The sequence below is a fragment of the Bos indicus genome, chromosome 1, assembly GCF_029378745.1.
Source record: "Bos indicus isolate NIAB-ARS_2022 breed Sahiwal x Tharparkar chromosome 1, NIAB-ARS_B.indTharparkar_mat_pri_1.0, whole genome shotgun sequence".
In the NCBI taxonomy this organism is placed as follows: domain Eukaryota; kingdom Metazoa; phylum Chordata; class Mammalia; order Artiodactyla; family Bovidae; genus Bos; species Bos indicus.
This window is the reverse complement of record NC_091760.1, coordinates 149,973,382-149,992,205: the sequence shown is the minus strand read 5'-3', so window position 1 is coordinate 149,992,205 and position 18,824 is coordinate 149,973,382. Positions and strand designations below refer to the sequence as shown.

Here is an 18,824-nt window from a genome sequence, read left to right as displayed (position 1 = left end):
CAGGTGTACGGCCATCAATAACCAAGAGCCCCCAAACCAGGTGAAAAACTTGTCCTAGTGGTGCTCACCACTGACACGGGAAATTAAAAGTTGAGTACACAACTCATGGAAACAAATTCACAGGCTGCTGCATTCCTGACTCTTCCAACACAGTCCTTAGAGAACCCAGACCAAGAAAGCCTGCCACAAAAATGAACAATCGAGAATCATCCCGCAGGTAGACTGGGACCATGGTCATGACTTTTCACGGCAAAAAAGAAAAGTGAAGACTTTGTTCCTAAAAGTATTTGGCAGCTAACTAATAAAACTAATTTTTCTTTAGGAAAAGAGAAAGACTTTCCTTCTTATATTCAACCAAATTTGCAAACACAGACTAAAGCCAGAAGACAAACTGTAAAACCCTGGCCAACCAACACTGGCCCAGCATACCTGTGCTTGTCTTGCTGAGTAAAATAGCGAACTCTGACCATACCACACACCACACTGCTCAGCACTGGGGTACTTTTTCTAAAGTGGGCTTATTCTGAAACATATTTAACAGCGCTGGCCCCAAAGTGAAGAGCACAGATCCCTGGCCAGACTGCTGCAGTCTGAAATCTCAGCTCCACACTCACCAGCTGTGTGACCTTGCACACCTAATTTCCTGATAATAACATCTACCTCCAACAGTTGTGGTGAAGGTTAAAGTGCTTTAATACATGCAAAGTACTGGGCTGGCCAAACCATTCTTTTAATTTTTAAGCACTGACTATATCCTATATAAGTACTAAACACACCCTATATAAGTGCTGAATATATCCTACACAGCAAACGCCACTGTCTTCCACCCAGTCAACCAGCGTCAAAGCTCTGGGAGTCACAGTCGAGATCTTTTCCTCCACTGACCACCTCATGCAAATGGCAGCCCAATCCTGCTGACTGTGCCTCCTATGAAAAGTGAAAGTGAAAAGTGTTACTCGCTCCGTCGTGCCTGACTCTTTGTGACCCCCACCGACTCTTTGTGACCCCATGGGCTGTAGCCCGCCAGACTCTTCCATCCGTGGGATTTCCCAGACAAGAATACTGGAGCAGGTGGCCATTTCCTTCTCCAGGGCATCTTCCCAACCCAGGGATTCAACTTGGGTCCCCCGCACTGCAGGCGGATTCTTTACTGCCTGAGCCACGAGGCAGAAGTGCCTCCTAGAGAACACTCAGCTCTTCTTTCCATCCCCTTGCTCGGTCCCTCACTTGGATGACTGAAGTAGGTCCCTAGCAGCTCTCTCTTTGCCCATGTGCACCCCTCTATTCTTCAGACGGCTACAGGGACCATTTCCACAGGATAAATCTCAAATTCACAACCCCTACTTAGCAATGCTTTTAGACCTTAGCTTTTATTTCCCTCCATTACAGCATACAGTCCTTAACTGACCCGAAGGGTAAGATTAATAAATATCTGCTAAATAAGTTAAGGATAATGTTCCTATGATGGCAGGTGGGATAATTTCTCTAAACATGTCATTACTCATAATTAAAAAATAAATCCAATTATGCAGAGCAACTTTGTTCAGTTAAAAAAACTTTTTATCCTAAGGAAGTAACAGATGATGTACACAAAGATAATTAGGGAAGAATGTTTATCTTGGTATTGTTTGCAACAGCAAAAAACTGGAAACCTAAATGTCAAATAATTGGGAGGGAGGTTAAATCTGCATGTTAAAAACATAAAACACTAGGAAGGAATACATTTAAATGAATATGAAAAGAACTGAGGTCCTTGATCTAGAAAAAACTCTTATAAACAAACAGCAGACAGGCTCTGCGGCTCTGAACGGCAGTTTACCGCTCGGAGTCCTGGTTTCCCACCCACAGCAGTGGAATCACTGTTAATATGCTAACCCTGTTCCTTTAGGTTCGGTACAAGTTTTAACTCAGTACCACAAGCAGACGTGCAGAATAGAACCTGGTGCATAACAAGCACCTAAAAAAAATACCAGGTTCTATTTCTGTCATCAATGTCGTTATTACATATTGTATTTAAAACTTATTTTTTATAACATATAGACAAATCATTAGTATACAGTTTAACCAATCATCATTAGTTGGTTAGCCAACCTTGTCCTGTGGGGACAGGAAAATAAAAACTGCCTTCATTCTGGAAATCCCCAATACCATCGTATGATCCCTCCCAATCAGTATCTAATGACCTCGTCCCCTAAAGTTACTACCACCCTGACCTCCAAAACCAGATTCATTCTATGTACATGAATTTGTCTGCTTAATATCAGGCTTATAAACTGTAGCCTGTTTGTTATCATCACTTTAGCTCACTTTTGATTAACACTGGATGACTCCCCGTTTCTAGATGGCTCAATAGGTAAAGAATCCACCTGCAGTGCAGAAGACACAGGAGACACAGCTTTGATCCCACGGTCAGGAAGACCCCCTGGAGGAGGGCACAGCAAGCCACTCCAGTATTCTTGCCTGGAGAATCCCCATGGACACATGGACAGAGGAGCCTGACGGGCTACAGTCCATGGGGTCTCAGAGCTGAGCACGACTGCCTGAAGCAACTTAGCACGCACATTTCCAATTCAGAGCTATTATAAACACTGCTACTAGGAAGTGACTGCTTTTTGGTATATAAAGAGACGTTGTCCTGTTGGTTTTTTCTTCAGTTTTTGTTTAATCAATCTGTTTGCCCTAGCAGTTAATGAAAATTCCCTGTGCTCCACTCCTTCACTAGCACTTGGAATCATCAGTATTTCTAATTTCAGCCGTGAAAGTAGGTGTGTATTGCACTGTGATTTTAATGTGCATTTTCCTCCTGCCTATGAGCATCTTTTCATTTATCAGTCACTTGGATATCCACTTACGTGAAAAGCCCATTCAGATTGCTTTTTGATTTTTCTATCAAGAGTCATTTTCTTACAGATTTCTAAAATTTTTAAAAATTACATTTTTAACATATTTTGGATATAAGCCCCTTATTGGCTAGCTATAGACGGTTTGTATTGTCTCTCTCTTAATGGTGTTTTTTGATGAACACCATCTCTTATTCTTAGCAACTTTTGGTTTAAAATTAGTACATTTGGTGTCTAAGCAATCTTTCCTTATACCAAAGTCATGAAGAAATTCCATGTTATCTTCCAGAAGTCGAGTTTTACCCCTCATATCTAGAGATGTGCAATGCTCTTGGATCTGATTTCTATGAGTCTGCAACAGCAATCAAATTTCATTCCCTCCCCAATGGATATCCAATTAACCCAGAAGCAATGATTACAGACAAACTTCCCAATGCCCTGTGTTGTCATCTTTTCTTAATTCACATACTCACATGTTTGATGTGTTTTGGATTCTTTGTTCTGTTGGATAAAGACTTACCTAGAATTCTTACATCTATGTGTAACAACCAGAGATTGCCTAAATCATGGTAGCTTCAGAAGTTTCAATATCTAGCAGAGAATTTTGTTCTTCTTCAAGAATGGTTAGGCTATTCTTAGCCCTTTGTGTGTCTATGTTTTCAAGTTAGCTCATCAAATTCACCAAAACAAACGCGTGCTGGTGTTTCGGTTGACACTGCATCGCCCAGGAGAGTGCTCTGTACAGTAGTCACTGTCCCTTCACCTAAGACTGGTTAACAAGGCCTTCTCTTTCCTCCTTGTGATCAGTCTAATCAAAGGCTTATTAATTACATTAAGTATATTCTTTTATGTGTATTTTCTATTTTTGCATGCATCTTGTTCTATCAGTTAGCAAGAGAGGTGTATTAAAAATCTCCCATTTAGGTTATGTATTGGGTCACACAAAATCGTTTTCCTGATGAATAAGGCCTTTTATCGTTATAAGCTGCCCCTCTTTCCTTCCAGTAATGCTTTTCACCTTGTCTGATATAGTTTCCCCAGTGGGTCAGACGGTAAAGCGTCTGCCTGCAATGTGAGAGACCCAGGTTCAATTCCTGGGTCAGGAAGATCCCCTGGAGAAGAAATTGGCAATCCACTCCAGCACTCTTGCCTGGAAAATCCAATGGATGGAGGAGCCTGATAGGCTACAGTCCATGGAGTCACAAAGAGTTGGACACAACTGAGCGACTTCACTCGTCTGATATGACAACAGTATGACACAACGAGCCTTCGCTTAATCTGTGTGTGCTGTCTTTTCTCCATCTTTTACTTTCAACCTATTTCCTTAAATCTTAGGTTTGTTTCTTGTCAACAGGCTTCCCTGGTGGCTTGGCTGATAAAAGAATCCCCAGGGAGAGATCCCTGGGTTGGGAAGATTCCCTGGAGAAGGGAAAGGCTACCCACTCCAGTATTCTGGCCTGGAGTGCACAGCCCATGGGGTCACAAAGAGCCGGACACACCCGAGTGACTTTTACCTTCACTCTTCTTGTCAACAGGGTAAAGATTTAATTCAAGTATGAACACTAATAATCTTTCTATTTATTCCAACTGTTTTATGTTTCTTTCTTACTTTCTGCTGGATTAAGCTTTTTATATACTATCCTTGCACGAAGATTATTACTTTTTAGTTATCTTCTAACATTGGGTACCCAGGTGGCACTAGTGGTAAACAACTCGTCTGCCAATCCAGGAGACTTATAGAGACTTGGGTTTCACCCCTGGGTTGGGAAGATCCCCTGCAGAAAGAAATGGCTACCCACTCCAGTATTCTTGCCTGGAGAATCCTACAGACAGAGGAACCTGGTGGGCTACAGTCCATGGGCTCACAAAAGGTGGGACATGACAGTATGGATTATATATCCTTCACTCATCAAAATCTAATTATTCCTTTACTTCTACAAACTACTGTTGACTTGCATATATATACAAACACACATACACATACACACAACCACAGGACAGGGACTAATCACCCAGTATGAGCAGAATCACACTCAAGCATTTTGAGGGTCAGATTGATAATTTTTTGACATCCAGATAGCCATGAGAGAAATAACCAAGAAATGGATAGCTGCTGCTTAATTATCACCGTTACCCTCCTACAAAACTATCATCCTACAACAGTTGTTTCACTTTCTTAATCTAGATCCAGTGAATTACATGCATTAAATTCAACAAGCGTTTACTGAGGGTTAACTGAGCCCCTGTTCTGTGGGGTGACAACACCACTCGTGATCTGAGACAGCACATCTCGAACTTTAAAGTGCTTCAAATCGCCTTTAAGGCTTGTTAAAACTGCAGATTCAGACTCAGGAGACTAGAGTAGGGCTTGAGAGTCCACATCTCTAACAAGCCACCAGATTCTGCTTTGAATAGCAACTGAAAACATCTAACTGCTCACCTTAATAAAATAAAGCTATTTGCCAACTCATGCAAGTAGCAGATAATCCAAAAATAGGCAATATTCTGGCTATGCAATACACCATAAGGCTTTTCCCTCTAACAGATATTGGGGTTTGTGGGTTTACTAACATATTCCTGTCTGTAAGGATGGTATGGAAGGTGACAAAGAATCTGCTGTTCCTTTAAAAACTTGCTGTAGTAATCTAAATGTGGATCAACAAGAAATAACTATGTTTCTCACTTGTGGGGTTTTTTAAAAAGCTACTTACTATATTATCTATTTACTATGAAACCTATTGTAACTACCTGGTAACATTACTAGTTATGTAGTGAAGTAAAAGAAAACTTAAGCTTCTAGCATGAAGGCCTCATGGATAGGTATGTCAGCCACAAGCTCACTGTCTCCTTTCTTAGCTCAACTGCCAGAAACAGACTCGTTTAGTTTCCTCTCACAATGTCAGGAAGTATTTAAGGTGTTCACTTAATCATTCCCCTCCTATAATAAAACCCAAGAAGATGAGCTAATGTGGGAATTTCTTGTCAACCTGATTTTATAACCAAACAAATCATCACGGCAACTTTCCATCTTCCCTTTTAATTCAAATGTTAATGAGAAAGAAGACTCAGTTTATCCTATAGCAGAGATGACGACAATAAAGTATTAGGTTGAACTATATGAAATTGCTGATGTTAGAGCTCATTTGGAGTACAAAATAGCATTTCATATGATATGGTTTAACCTGCATCTGCCATATGATATGTAACCCTTATTCAACTAAATTAAAAATCATTTATAATATTTTAGCCTAAAAACGTTATCATAACACGTTGCAATAGCAGATCTTTTAATTTAATAAAAAATTTATGAAACAATTCAAAATTATCTTCAAAACCATTACGTGGAGTTCAATTCCAAAATAATGTTTTAAATTGCTGCCAAATAATATAAAAGCCAAGTTGGAGAGAATTACGCACTGCAAGGTTCTATCTTCATTTTTTAATGTCGTTCTGGATCCTTTTTACCATGAGCATATTTTTGTAACTTTTTAAAGGTCATAAAAACACTACTGGTAAATGAATGTGAGCACTCACGCTCAGCCGTGTCTCTTTTGAGACCCCATGGGCTGTAGCCCGCCAGGCTCCTCTGTCCATGGGATTCTCCAAGTAAAAACACTGAAGTCGGTTGTCATTTCTTCCTGCAGGGACTTTTTTAAGGTTTATAAAAATGTTGCTGATAAATAGTTTACTAAAAAATAAAGGAGCTTCCTCACTATGGTCTAACAAGAAATGGTAATAACTAGAGCCCTTGTAGAGATAAGCACTGATTCTAGAGAAACATTTCATGAACAGACCTTAGAGACTGGGAGAGGGCAAGACAGAGGCTGCTGCTGCTGCTAAGTCGCTTCAGTCGTATCCGACTCTGTGAGACCCCATAAACGGCAGCCCAGCAGGCTCCCTCATCCCTGGGATTCTCCAGGCTAGAACACTGGAGTGGGTTGCCATTTCCTTCTCCAATGCATGAAAGTGAAAAGTGAAAGGGAAGTCGCTCAGTTGTGTCCGACTCTTCGAGACCCCATGGACTGCAGCCTACCAGGCTCCTCTGTCCATGGGATTTTCCAGGCAAGAGTACTGGAGTGGGGTGCCATTGCCTTCTCCCAGGAATACTCTATGCTATGTTATGCTAAGTCACTTCAGTCGTGTCCGACTCTGTGCGACCCCACAGACGGCAGCCCACCAGGCTCCCCCGTCCCTGGGATTCTCCAGGCAAGAACACTGGAGTGGGTTGCCATTGCCTTCTCCAATGCATGAAAGTGAAAAGTGAAAGTAAAGTCGCTCAGTCGTGTCTGACTCTTAGCGACCCCATGGATTGCAGCCTAATAGGCTCCTCCGTCCACGGGATTTTCCAAACAAGAGTACTGGAGTGGGGTGCCATTGCCTTATCCCAAGACAGAGGCAGAGGTAGACATAGAGGAAACACCAAATAAAAAAGCCTGGGAGAAAACCCTGAGTGGAAACAACAACCAGTTTAACCATCTCTGATACGAGACCCACATGTAGCGCCACTTGCAGCTAACCTGAAATTTTTTTATTAATATACTGACAGGGGACTATCCTTGTGATGGTATTAATCCACATTAGATTTTAAAGAGATGGAACAATATAAGAGAACAAAAATAAATGAAAATAATTCAAGTTAATTAAAACTAAGATGTTCAAATGCAGGAATTTTTATGAAGCCAAGTCTCTTTAGACAGAATTCCTTTAGAAATGAGGGAAGGGCAACCAAGCTTAAGTGGGAAGAAACCACCTCCAAAGTTCCTAGCAACATGACATACCCATAACAAAAGAAAAGAAAACCAGCCAGTTGGACTTTGAATGGTGGCTGAAAAGAAAGGTACACAATTAAGAGGGCACCTGAGTGGAGTCCACAAGTAAGACGCCATCACCACCAAGAACAGCGCCTAAGACATGGCCTGAGTTCAGGAAACATCTGTTCCGTGCAAGAAAGAACTGAATGCATCAGGAATATTTAGGATGTGAAGAAAGGGTTCAAAAAGGAGGGAGAAAGCTGAAGGAGGCTAAGAATGAAAGAAGCATTTTTAAAATGAGAGGCTCATGAGCCTGAAATAAAGAACAGTCTGACTGGAGCACAGGCTATAGTCAATTTCTGACCATTTCCCTTACTCACTTTTACATCCCAAGCACATACCAAAGTGCCTGCCTCCACAGTCAGTGTTAAATAAATATATATGAAGGTGAAACTATGTTATGATTCTGTAAATTATCTCATTTTAAGAACAAATGAATGGATTTATTACCCTCTAGTTAGTAGCCAAAATATATCACCACAGAATGCATGCGTACGTGTACAAACACACACAATACCCTACTAGCCAAAAAAGCACATTCAGTTGTCTACAAACAAGATGAAACTGCCTGGGTTTATTAGTCTGAGACAGTAAGTAAATCTTGTATTAAACGGTTAAGAATAACAATTGCATAAGAATAAAAACATTTCTTTTTAAAGCCCGTAGTATCAGACTTTCACTTCTGACTATTTTAGAGTGCCTGATACTGAACTACCTCGCTCACAGCAAACCACTAATGAAACTGGTCAAACATATGAAACAGCTTGTTTTCAGATACTGGACAACAGGTTGCCCAGAACTGTGATCGCAGAGAAAAGGGAGACACGCTTGGTGAGCCGCACAGTCACCTTGGCTTTCTATCTGAAGACAACTCCCAGAGCAGAGTGTGGGGATGGGGAGCCCAGAGCACAGGATCCTGCTCAGCTGAGAAGACGGACCCGAGAGCTCAAGACACAGCACGCAACATCTGTCGGGCAGGTAGAAGAAGAAAGGGAGCGATGCAGAGAAGGAGCCCCGTGAATTGACGCGTAGGATCTCCTCGGCTCCGTGGCCACATACCAACTGCACAGCTGTCAGGGGAAGGTCCCTGAGGCCACGCAGAGAGCAATGGCTGATGGCTAGCAGACGACCGACAACTACCACAACTCACACTGGGAACTACGAGCACTCGTTCCAATCACTTAAGAGTGGAAAAGCCCCAATAAACACTGCACAGAGACCCCGTAAAGTCTCTACTTCAGGGGGAAAGCTATACTAGCCCTATGAAAAGGCAGCCTTCTTCTTGTCCTAACAGACTGAAACAAACCTCCAAGGATCAAGATGATCAACAACCGAACTGCGTATCAGGACAAAATCCAGCCCTTCTTAAAAGCAGGACAACAAAACCCAGAGGCTCAGCAGCCTAGCACTCCTAACCAAACGTCACTGGGCACACAGAGAGGCAGGGAAATGTAGTCTGGATTCAAGAAGGAAAAAACTTCATCAATGGACCCAGAAATAATAGAAATAATGAAATTAGCAGACAAAAAATGATCAGAAATCTTTTAAAATATAAAGGAAATTATGAACAACAAATCTTAACAGGTTAAGTGGAAACTATAAAAAGAAACAAAAAAAATTCTAGAAATGAAAAATGATTGAAGTGAAAAATTCACTGAATGGATCTAATAGCAAATAGCAATTAAACACTGCTGGAGGGGGGAAAAAATCAGCGAATTTTAAAAAGAGGAGTATAAATTAACCAAACTGAAAATAAGTACAAAATATAACAGAAAAAATATAAACGAAGCATCCAAAACCTATAGAACTCAATCGAGCTAGCGATCCTAGCTACCTTTGGAGGAGGTATCAAAGGGAAGGATAAAGAAACTGGAAAAGAAAAATTTATGAACACATAAGTCAAAAGTCCTCCAAATTCAATTAAAAGAATCAACCCACAGACCCAAACTCAATGAACCCCAAGCAGTATAAACACATACACACACCATTAAGGCATTAGAGCAAATTTCTGAAAACCAACAGAAAGAAAAAAAAATTTAAGCAGCCAGAAAGTGGGGGAAATACCCATTTACACACAACAAAACCACTGACTTCTCATCAGAAACCACGAACACAAGAGTAAAGCAACATCTTTAAAATAATAAAAAAGACCTTTAACCTGCAATTCTATACCCAATGAAAACATCCTTCAAAAATGAAGGCAAAACACTTTTTCAGACTGTCAGCAACCGAACTTGCACTCCAAAAGTGTTCATAGTTCACAGAAAAAACTGTGATCGACACAATGGAATTAAGACCAGAAATGGAAAATATGTAGCTAAAATAGTGAAGAGGTTTCCCTCCTAAATGTTTTTAAGAGATAATTAAAATTTTTTAATTCTTTAAAAAAACTTTTGTTTAAAGCAAAAATAACAATATATTGTAAAGTATGTAACATATATAAAAGTAAAACATGACAACCATAAGACCAATGACAGAAGAGATCAATTGGAAGTGTAAGACACTCTTAACCTAAGGATGCACGTCATACACCCTCAAGCAACCACTGAAAAAGATGGATGGATGGACAGAGAGACAGAAGATTATCCTCAACTAGATCACAGAAAATCTTACTTAGCCCTTCAGTAAATGGCCTTTAAACCCTTTCAATTACAAAAGGCAAATCACATTTTTATAGCTGAAAAGGTCTTCTCAATAATAGCATCTGGAACACAAAAAGGATTAAAATAATCACTTAAGATACAGCTGCTGAACTCTAAAATTATTATAATGTACATAGTATACTATGTAACACGGGTAAATTTATGTTTTTTCCAATATTCTAAAATTATAAATTTTTAAATAGTCAAAATAAAGCAGGTAATACCACCTGGTTATTTTATGGGTTACCAGCAGCTATAAAAATTCCAAGTGGAAAAAGAAATCCCTTTTTTCTAATGGCTTCCCTGGTGGCTCAGAGGTTAAAGTGTCTGCTTCCAATGCGGGAGACCGGGGTTCGATCCCTGCGTCAGGAAGATCCCCTGGAGAAGGACCATTCACTAAATAAAAATGTTTACTCAGTAATAAGCCCATTTAAACTAAAAATTTCCCGCTTTGATAGGAAACGAAAGTGTCAAGCAGCCTTTGCACCCTTAAAGTCTAGAAACAGGGGGTGGGGCTGAAACAAAGACAGGTAAACAAACATACACAATTTCTCCAGAAAAATTTTACAAGTGAGATTAAACCCTTCAAGAGATCAACTCCAATCACCTGAAGAAAGGAAAGATCAGGGATTCTCTAGCTTAGCCTGGTGCTACTGGTGACTGACACCGGATTAGAAGCGGGAGTCTCCTTTGAGTGCAACAATGTTCCTGAAATGCACGCTCACCTGCCCCTCTGCCAGCTGCTCACCGCGGACGCCCTAGGACCCAGACCCTGTCAGTGCACAGCAGACACACTGCGTGACTGCGGCCTGGCCCGCTCACCTGCAGTACAGAAAGGGCACAGACTCCCACAGACTTATACACATGAAGCTGCCACTAGGAGATTCAGAAATGCCAAGACAAAAATAAAAGATTATTATGCTGCAATAAATTAAACATCCAAGCTGCTGAATTTTAGGTATAATTAACTGGCTGCTGCTGCTGCTGCTAAGTCGCTTCAGTCGTGTCCCACTCTGTGCGACCCCATAGACAGCAGCCTACCAGGCTCCCCCGTCCCTGGGATTCTCAAGGCAAGAACACTGGAGTGGGTTGCCATTTTCTTTTCCAATGCATGAAAGTGAAAAGGGAAAGTGAAGTCGCTCAGTCGTGTCCGACTCTTAGCGACCCCATGGACTGTAGCCCACCAGGCTCCTCCATCCATGGGATTTTCCAGGCAAGAGTACTAGAGTGGGGTTGCTTTCTCTGACAATTGATTGTAAACTGTAGGAGAAGGTATCAAATTGGAGGAGGATATCCTTCCCTTTGATACCTCCTCCTCCTTTCAAGTGCCATTGCTTTCTCCAACAGTTGATTGTAAATGACTGTGACAAAACTTTTTAAAAACTGAAAACTAAAACTTTACTAGCAAAGTTACATGCTAAAGAAAGCAACAATCAAAACAATGGCCCCTTGTACAAAATGCTCACAAACATGCTTTTGAGGCAAATTAAGGTTGAGGTAAATGCAATTATTTTTTAAAAATTGTTTATCTTCACAATGGTAGAGAAATGATTCTTGTTGGCTTATAACTGTTTCAAATCTCTACAGCCTCTAACCTGTTCCCCCCACCCTACTTCAGTCCTCTGGGGAAACCAAAAGCAAGCTCCTTTCTGGTGGTTTAATTTTAGATGCTGTTTCACCAGACAGCCCTGCAGAGGGGCGGGACAGGACGCCTTGTGAATGAGCAGAACCCAGGTCTCTGCACAGGGAAGAGCGATGAGACAACAGCTGCCCCAGGGGCCTTTCCCACCCGTATCCGTGTCTCAACACAGAAACAGCGCCACATATAAACACAGGACCTCACTTACATGTATCTCCTTCTAGCCACGGTATGAGAATGACATGATTTATTCAACAGGTAACTTGTCTGGCTGAATGAGACCAAGCTCCTATTAAAGAAGAAACATTCTACTATCACTTGAGAATATATTTCCAGAGTCAAGAAGATCTACATGGGACAGTGCCGCTGCTCCAGCAGGCATCTGCCTGCTAACAAAAGTGAACAAATAATGCGTCCCGCCTGGAGTGCTTGGATGAATGCTAACACTTGTGGAGCTGAAGGATTTACAAGTGAACTGAAGTCATTTGGCCTTCAGTAAAATTAACTTTCATAAAGAAAGAAAGATACCTGAAGTTTTACAGAAATGATGCAAACTGACAAACTCTACAAGTTGTAACCAAGAAACACTTCTTTCAAGCAGGCTAAGAAACGATCACTCAGACAGACAGTAAGTCAGATCTGAGAATCCAGCGTGTCCTCCGATGACAGCAACCAAGGCTGGACAGCTGTCCTCATGTGCGTACCCGTAAGGCGACATACCCTTTTTTACGGTTTAGCAGATACACCCACCTGAGACAGGGTTAGCGGCAGCTGACAGAGCGGGGAACAGTTAAATTCAGCCTCACTAGCGGTAACGTGACCTGTGCACTCAGTGAAGGCCACACCCCATGATTCCCAGTCAGGAGCTGGGGTTTTTGTTTACCTCCTTCTCAGGTCAGAGTCATCCGTGGGACAGTTCAAGAACACTGAACCCATCTAGATGGAACGGCCCATCTCAAGTTGCTCATAACCACCTCTGTGAAGCCCCGTGGTCTTGGGCTCTGCTTTCCAGATCTCCAATACCTCCATCACAGGCAAATTTAACAAACTCATTTATGAAACAGGGAAAATGAAGATACACCTGGAAAGCCCAGCTTGCTCCACAGAAATACACTGAACTAGGATTGAAGACTTCCTCTCACTTGCCTTAACACCCGCACGCACGCAATATGGTAACAAATAAGTCAGGTTCCTCATACGTGAAAGGAGGTGGTTCATCGTCTTGTCCAGTCACGTAAATGCAAAGCATCCCTTCCCTTGTAAAATGCCATGGATTTGAAATGTTACACAGATCACAGACAGAGGGAAAAAAAGGTTGTGCTCAAAAGTCTTCTGTTTAGAGCTTAAATGACACATTTTAATAATTGGTGGCTAGATACATAGCAAAATACTATTTTTAAAAAACTTTAAATCTTTTATACACACAATATATGACTACGTTCACACAATTAAAACCTGAATTACCCAAAGATGCTCCCTCCCCCACCCCATTTCAGCCTTTTTCTTGAGATGTCTTGACGGCAACTTTGCCAGGGCCCACACACACTACAGTTGCCTTCCAGAAATCTGGATACACAAAAGGAAGAGAGACGATATATTACAACCCATCTAAAAGTTGAAATATTACAAAGCTGTTAAAAAGGTGAACACTGCCGCTCAGCTGCCCTGCCCTCCAGCAAGAAGAACCAGACACAGAACGAGGCAGCGAGGAATGCGACACTGGCGGGGACGTCACCTGCCACCGGCTGCTGCCACCTCCAGCTGCGCCACGACCATGCCGCTTTAACGAGTGTCTGGAGAAGCCACCGAGCTGCAGGGACACTAACCCTCTTTGGAAGGAAAGCCGACCCGAGCCTTCCCTCATCTTTGCCTCTGCCTTCTCCCAGAACACACACAGCAACAGCAGCTGAGAGGGGGAAAAAAAACACACCACACACACACTTTTTAAAACTTCTTCCCTCTCCAATGCTAGGCAGAAAAGGGGAGAACCATACACATACTCCTCTCCTCACTCTTTTTTAGTTCTCGCTAGACAGCTGTTAAACATACAAGATATTTTTAAATCTAGCTAAGTACTTGGTTGGGTACCTATATTGAATTGCAGCATAATACTTAAAATTATCCAGTGAGGCAATCATTTGGCTTTGTGATTCCAATTAAAACACTGTATATTTACGGGGATTTTCCATTACCAAATGCCCAAAAGGCAAGATATTCATCTGACCAAAGACACTGTCAAAAGTTAAGCACTGAGCAACTTGTTAACAGAGGTTATAAAATGTAATCAAATATAAAAAAGTAACCTTTCATTAAAAGTATATTTATGCAGTGTAATATATTTATATAAAAGTATATTTATTTATAAATAAATACATCATTTTAGAGCTCATCAGTAGTTTTCCCTCTTCCATATCCACTGTGCAGAAAAGTGTTTAAAATTTGCATCTGAGTTCCATGTCAAATGAAAACAGTCAGGAAAATGTTACTGTCCAAAATGTTATACAATATGTTTAAATATATAAAGCTGTCTAATGATGTAATTAATAAAACTAAAATCTCCCCCACCCCCCAGAAAAAGTCAGGCAAAAAATGCAATTCTCACAAACCAACAATAAGCATATGGGAAAACCCTCAAACTCACTCAAGTCAAGAAGTCAACAAATAACAATGAGATTTCACGATCTACCTCTCAAACAGGTACGTTTTTCCAAACCCAACATGATACCCTAGCAGTAACAGTACAATCAAGCAGGTTTCTATGACCCTTTACCAGAATGCTGTCAGCAGTTTCTCACAACTAAAGAAACAGTAAAAAAAAAAATAGTAACTACATTCATTCAACTCTTCTTCCAACGCCAATCTTGCCCCAGTATGCCTCAGATCCACGCGAGCTCCATGAATTGGGTGGCTTTATTGCAGCAACTGTTACCCTTCTTCGCACAGAAAGAACCTGAAGCCCAGCAGCTCGAGGGGCCTTAAGTGTGGGCCCCTGCTCGCGCTGGTCACTGGGAACAACCCGGGACCGGCAGGGTCCTCTCTCCTGATCGCAATCCAGGCCTCGGAGACCAAGGGGCAGGCAAGCACTCGAGAGGCACGAGGGACCCCGCCTGCAAGAGCAGCCTGCCGCGTCCTCGCACAGGAGCGAAGACAAACAGACCGGGCAGGAAGCAGACAGGCTAGAAACAGCACCCTGCCTGCGCACGTCCCTGCCCGAGTCCATGTCAAGAGACAAACCAGTGGCTGTGGCCGGAAGGGAGGGCAGTTTAAAAGGAATCTAGGAGAAACGGATAAACGTCATGTCAAACTTTACAAACACCTTTTAAGAAAGCCAGTTCCCCAGCCCCCACGGGTTTTGTGAGGCGCTCATGAAGACCCTTAGAGAAGACGAGGTGGGCAGCGGGCACTGTCCACCCCAGGTCGCACCTGCAGTGCCCGCCCCAGGGAGCCGGGGGGGCTCCCCAGGCTCCAGCCCCACCTGCCAGGCACACCCTCCACTCCTCACTCTGCAGCTCGGCCTGCCCACCGCCCTTCCGAACCACCACTCAAATGTCCCTTCAAGCTTAGCCAGAGAATACAGACAGGGGGGAGCTGATGGACAGAACGGTAGGCTGGACCAGGGTCTTGCTGCCAGGTAAGAGACGGGATCTGTAAACCAGGGAAGAGGCGGCCAGGAGGGATGCCACTCCAGCTGTTTTCAACTACAGCAAGGAACGCTTGGCAGGGTCTGGATTCAATTCTGCCACTTACTACCTAGCTACTGAGTGGATAATTCAATCTGTGTCTCCCTTTCCATCTGCAGAATGGGTTAGTAACAGTGCTTGAACCTCAAGACCATGATGAAAATTAAAGATTAATTTAGAACGGTACTGGGCACAGGGTAAGTGCTCGAAAAATGTCTTGTTGCTCAAGCTGATCACAGCACAGTGATGTGCAAGACAGACGGAGGTGGAAAACCTCAAGCAGAGAGCAACTAGGGGCTCGTTTCAACCGTCTGAGCAAGGACTGAGAGAGTCTTTAGGAGGCTATTGTCGAAAATGGAAAGGAAGACGCGAGAACAGGCACCGTGAGACAGAAATGACAGGACTTAAAAACTTACGTAAATATGGAAGATGAGAGACAAGTCGGTTTCAAAACCGACTGCGACGTTCTGAGCCTCGGTGACTTGGGAAACAGTGGTGACTGGGAACGTCTGAGAAGGGCACTAGCTGAGTGAGCGTACCTCCTTAAAGGCGGTGTGATTTGATCCAAGACTGCGGTCTCGTACATCTCAGCAGTGTTCACGCTATCACGCACACGACGGTTACACTTTGTTGAAAACAGAAAGGAAAAACAGGTACAAAAACAATAAAAGGAGAAGGAAATGGGTGCAGAGGAGGAGGAAAAAACCCAAAAACTGACGAGGAGAAGGAAATGGGTGCAGAGGAGGAGGGAAAAAACCCAAAAACTGACGAGGGGAGGAAGAGCCGAGGGTTCTGGTCCAGGTTCTGAGGTGAACCATGTGACAATGGGGAAAACACGCCACCTGGACCGACAGCCGCTCCGTCCGACACACACCCCCGTGTCACACACAGGGGGCTCGCATCATCCATGTGGGGCTTCTTTAAAATATACGCATCACTCTGCTTTCTTTCCCGTCTCTGAAACGTCTTCCTAGAGCGCCTCTGTTTCTGACAGGTCTGAACCCAAGCTGCTCTGGAGGCTTGGGCAGAATAAAACGTTGAACACGGTGACCAACCACCGCCCCAGTCACTTCCAGCCTCGACAGCGCATTTGCCTGAGCAGACCTCAGTCAAGCACACACGACAGTCCCCACGCCAAGGACGGCTTGCGTCTCCCAGTCCGACCAGGACCACGAGCGTGCCTCGTTTCCCTGCGCCTCGCGCATACTGTGGGTCTCACTAACTGAAGGCTTGTGCAACCCCAGTCAAGCGAGTCTATCAGCGTCATTTTTCCAACAGCATCTGCTCACTTCATGGCTCTGTATCACCTTGTGGTAATTCTTACAGTATTTCAAGCTTTTTCATTATTACTACATTTGTTATTGTGATCTGCGATCTCTGACTTTACTACTGTAATTGGGGGGTTTTGTATTTTATTTTTTAAATCAAGGTATGCACTTTTTAAAAAGATAATGCTATCGCACACTTAACAAATGACAGTATAGTATAAACGCAACTTTTATACGTACTGAAAAATTTAAAAATTGTGCAATTCACTTTACTGTGGTGGTCTGGAGGTCACAAGACCTCTGAAGGTGTCTGTGCATAGTTCTCTCTGTATATGAGGGGTATCCACCACACTATGGTCCGAAGCATGCTCCCAATCTTCAATACCAATTTCCTGTCCTTAAAGTCACCTAGGTTTTCCAGAGCGCATAATCTTAACTTCTAAGGTATTTTAAAGACTTTCTAATTACAGTACTTTTAAAAATGGTCTTTAAAAGTATTATGTACAACATCAGCTCCTGAAAACACGAGGTCATAACCTTAAACATCTGTGTTAAATTTCTCTGCCTCACTTTGAACAGATTCATGACATCAAATGATGTTCATAAGCATCCCAAACTACTACTGAAACAGGCTTACGCGTCATCCTAAAGAGACCTCGATTACTCAAAGTAAAGAAATGAGCAGTCTACACAGCATGTGCCACAGCAGAGGAGATAATGTAAAAGACTGTTTAAGGACTCAAATATGTAAGGACTGAAAATATGTTTGGGAAAATTATTTTACATTCAGACATGTACAGTACAAAAAATTTTTTCAACTTCAAATATAATCACAATGCTAAAAAACTAGATTTAATTTTAACACATAAAACATTTCTTTTTTTAGTTGAATGACACACCAAAGTAAAAACATTGATACATGCCACTAACACTTCTTCCCACTTCCCACCTATAAACATGTTTTTATTTTCCTTTCCTTTTTTAATTTAAAAAAATTTTAAATTGAGGTATACTTGACAGTCCCCTGGAGAAAGAAATGCGACCCACTCCCATATTCTTGCCGGGAAAATCCCAAGGATACGTAGCCTGGTGGGCTACAGTTCTAGGGTCACAAAGAGGTGGACACGACTGAACGACAAAAGTACTTGGCATACAGCATTTTATTAAGTCTAATGATTCGATTCTTTCTTCTTTTAAGTCTTTAGGGAAACCACTCTCAAGGTTAAGGAACTCTCAACAATCTAATGCCTAAAATGAGAGGAAGGAATCGTTATAACACAATTTCAATTAGAAGTTTATGCTAAACTAAGTGGATCTGGGTTTCTTACAATATCACTGAAGAACATACCTCTTCAGAGGAGCTTAAGATAGCAGCCCTTCCCTTCTCCTTCCTCCCGGGGCTGCCAGAGCCCATCTCCAACCACCCTCGGGCCGTCCTCCGGGGAACTGCTTCCATCAAAGAGCCCCTCTCTCTCCTACCATCATCCACCTCTCCCTTCCAGTTCTGTCCAGCATATAAACAGGCTCCATTTCCTCACTGTTAAAATCCTTCCTGGATTCTTCATTCCCTCTTCATGATCAATCTATCTTCTAACTCTTTCAGTCAACGAATATTTACTGAGCCCCTACTATGCTCTACACCTAAGCTGTCCAACACGGCAGCCACTAGTCACAGACGGCTACTCAGGGCCTGAAAAGCAGCTAGGGGGAACCAAGACGGGCCGTAAATGTATAATATACAAGACTTCAAGGATGGAGCACAGAATAATAGAATGTAAACTATCTCAATAATTTTTAACTTTAACATAACATTTTTCAGATATATTTGGTAAAATAAAACATTTTACCAAACTTTATATTAATGTTTCTTTTTTCTATTTTTTTAGATGGTGACTCCTAGAAACTTAAATTACATGACAGGCTTATACCCTACCGGACAGCACT

At 42.3% G+C, this 18,824-nt stretch overlaps 1 protein-coding gene across 5 annotated transcripts in view; it reads right to left on the bottom strand.

Annotated features, from left to right (window-relative positions):
• The window catches only part of DYRK1A (dual specificity tyrosine phosphorylation regulated kinase 1A), a 145,452-nt gene that overhangs the window by 44,015 nt on the left and 82,613 nt on the right, over positions 1-18,824 (bottom strand). The window lies entirely within an intron of this gene.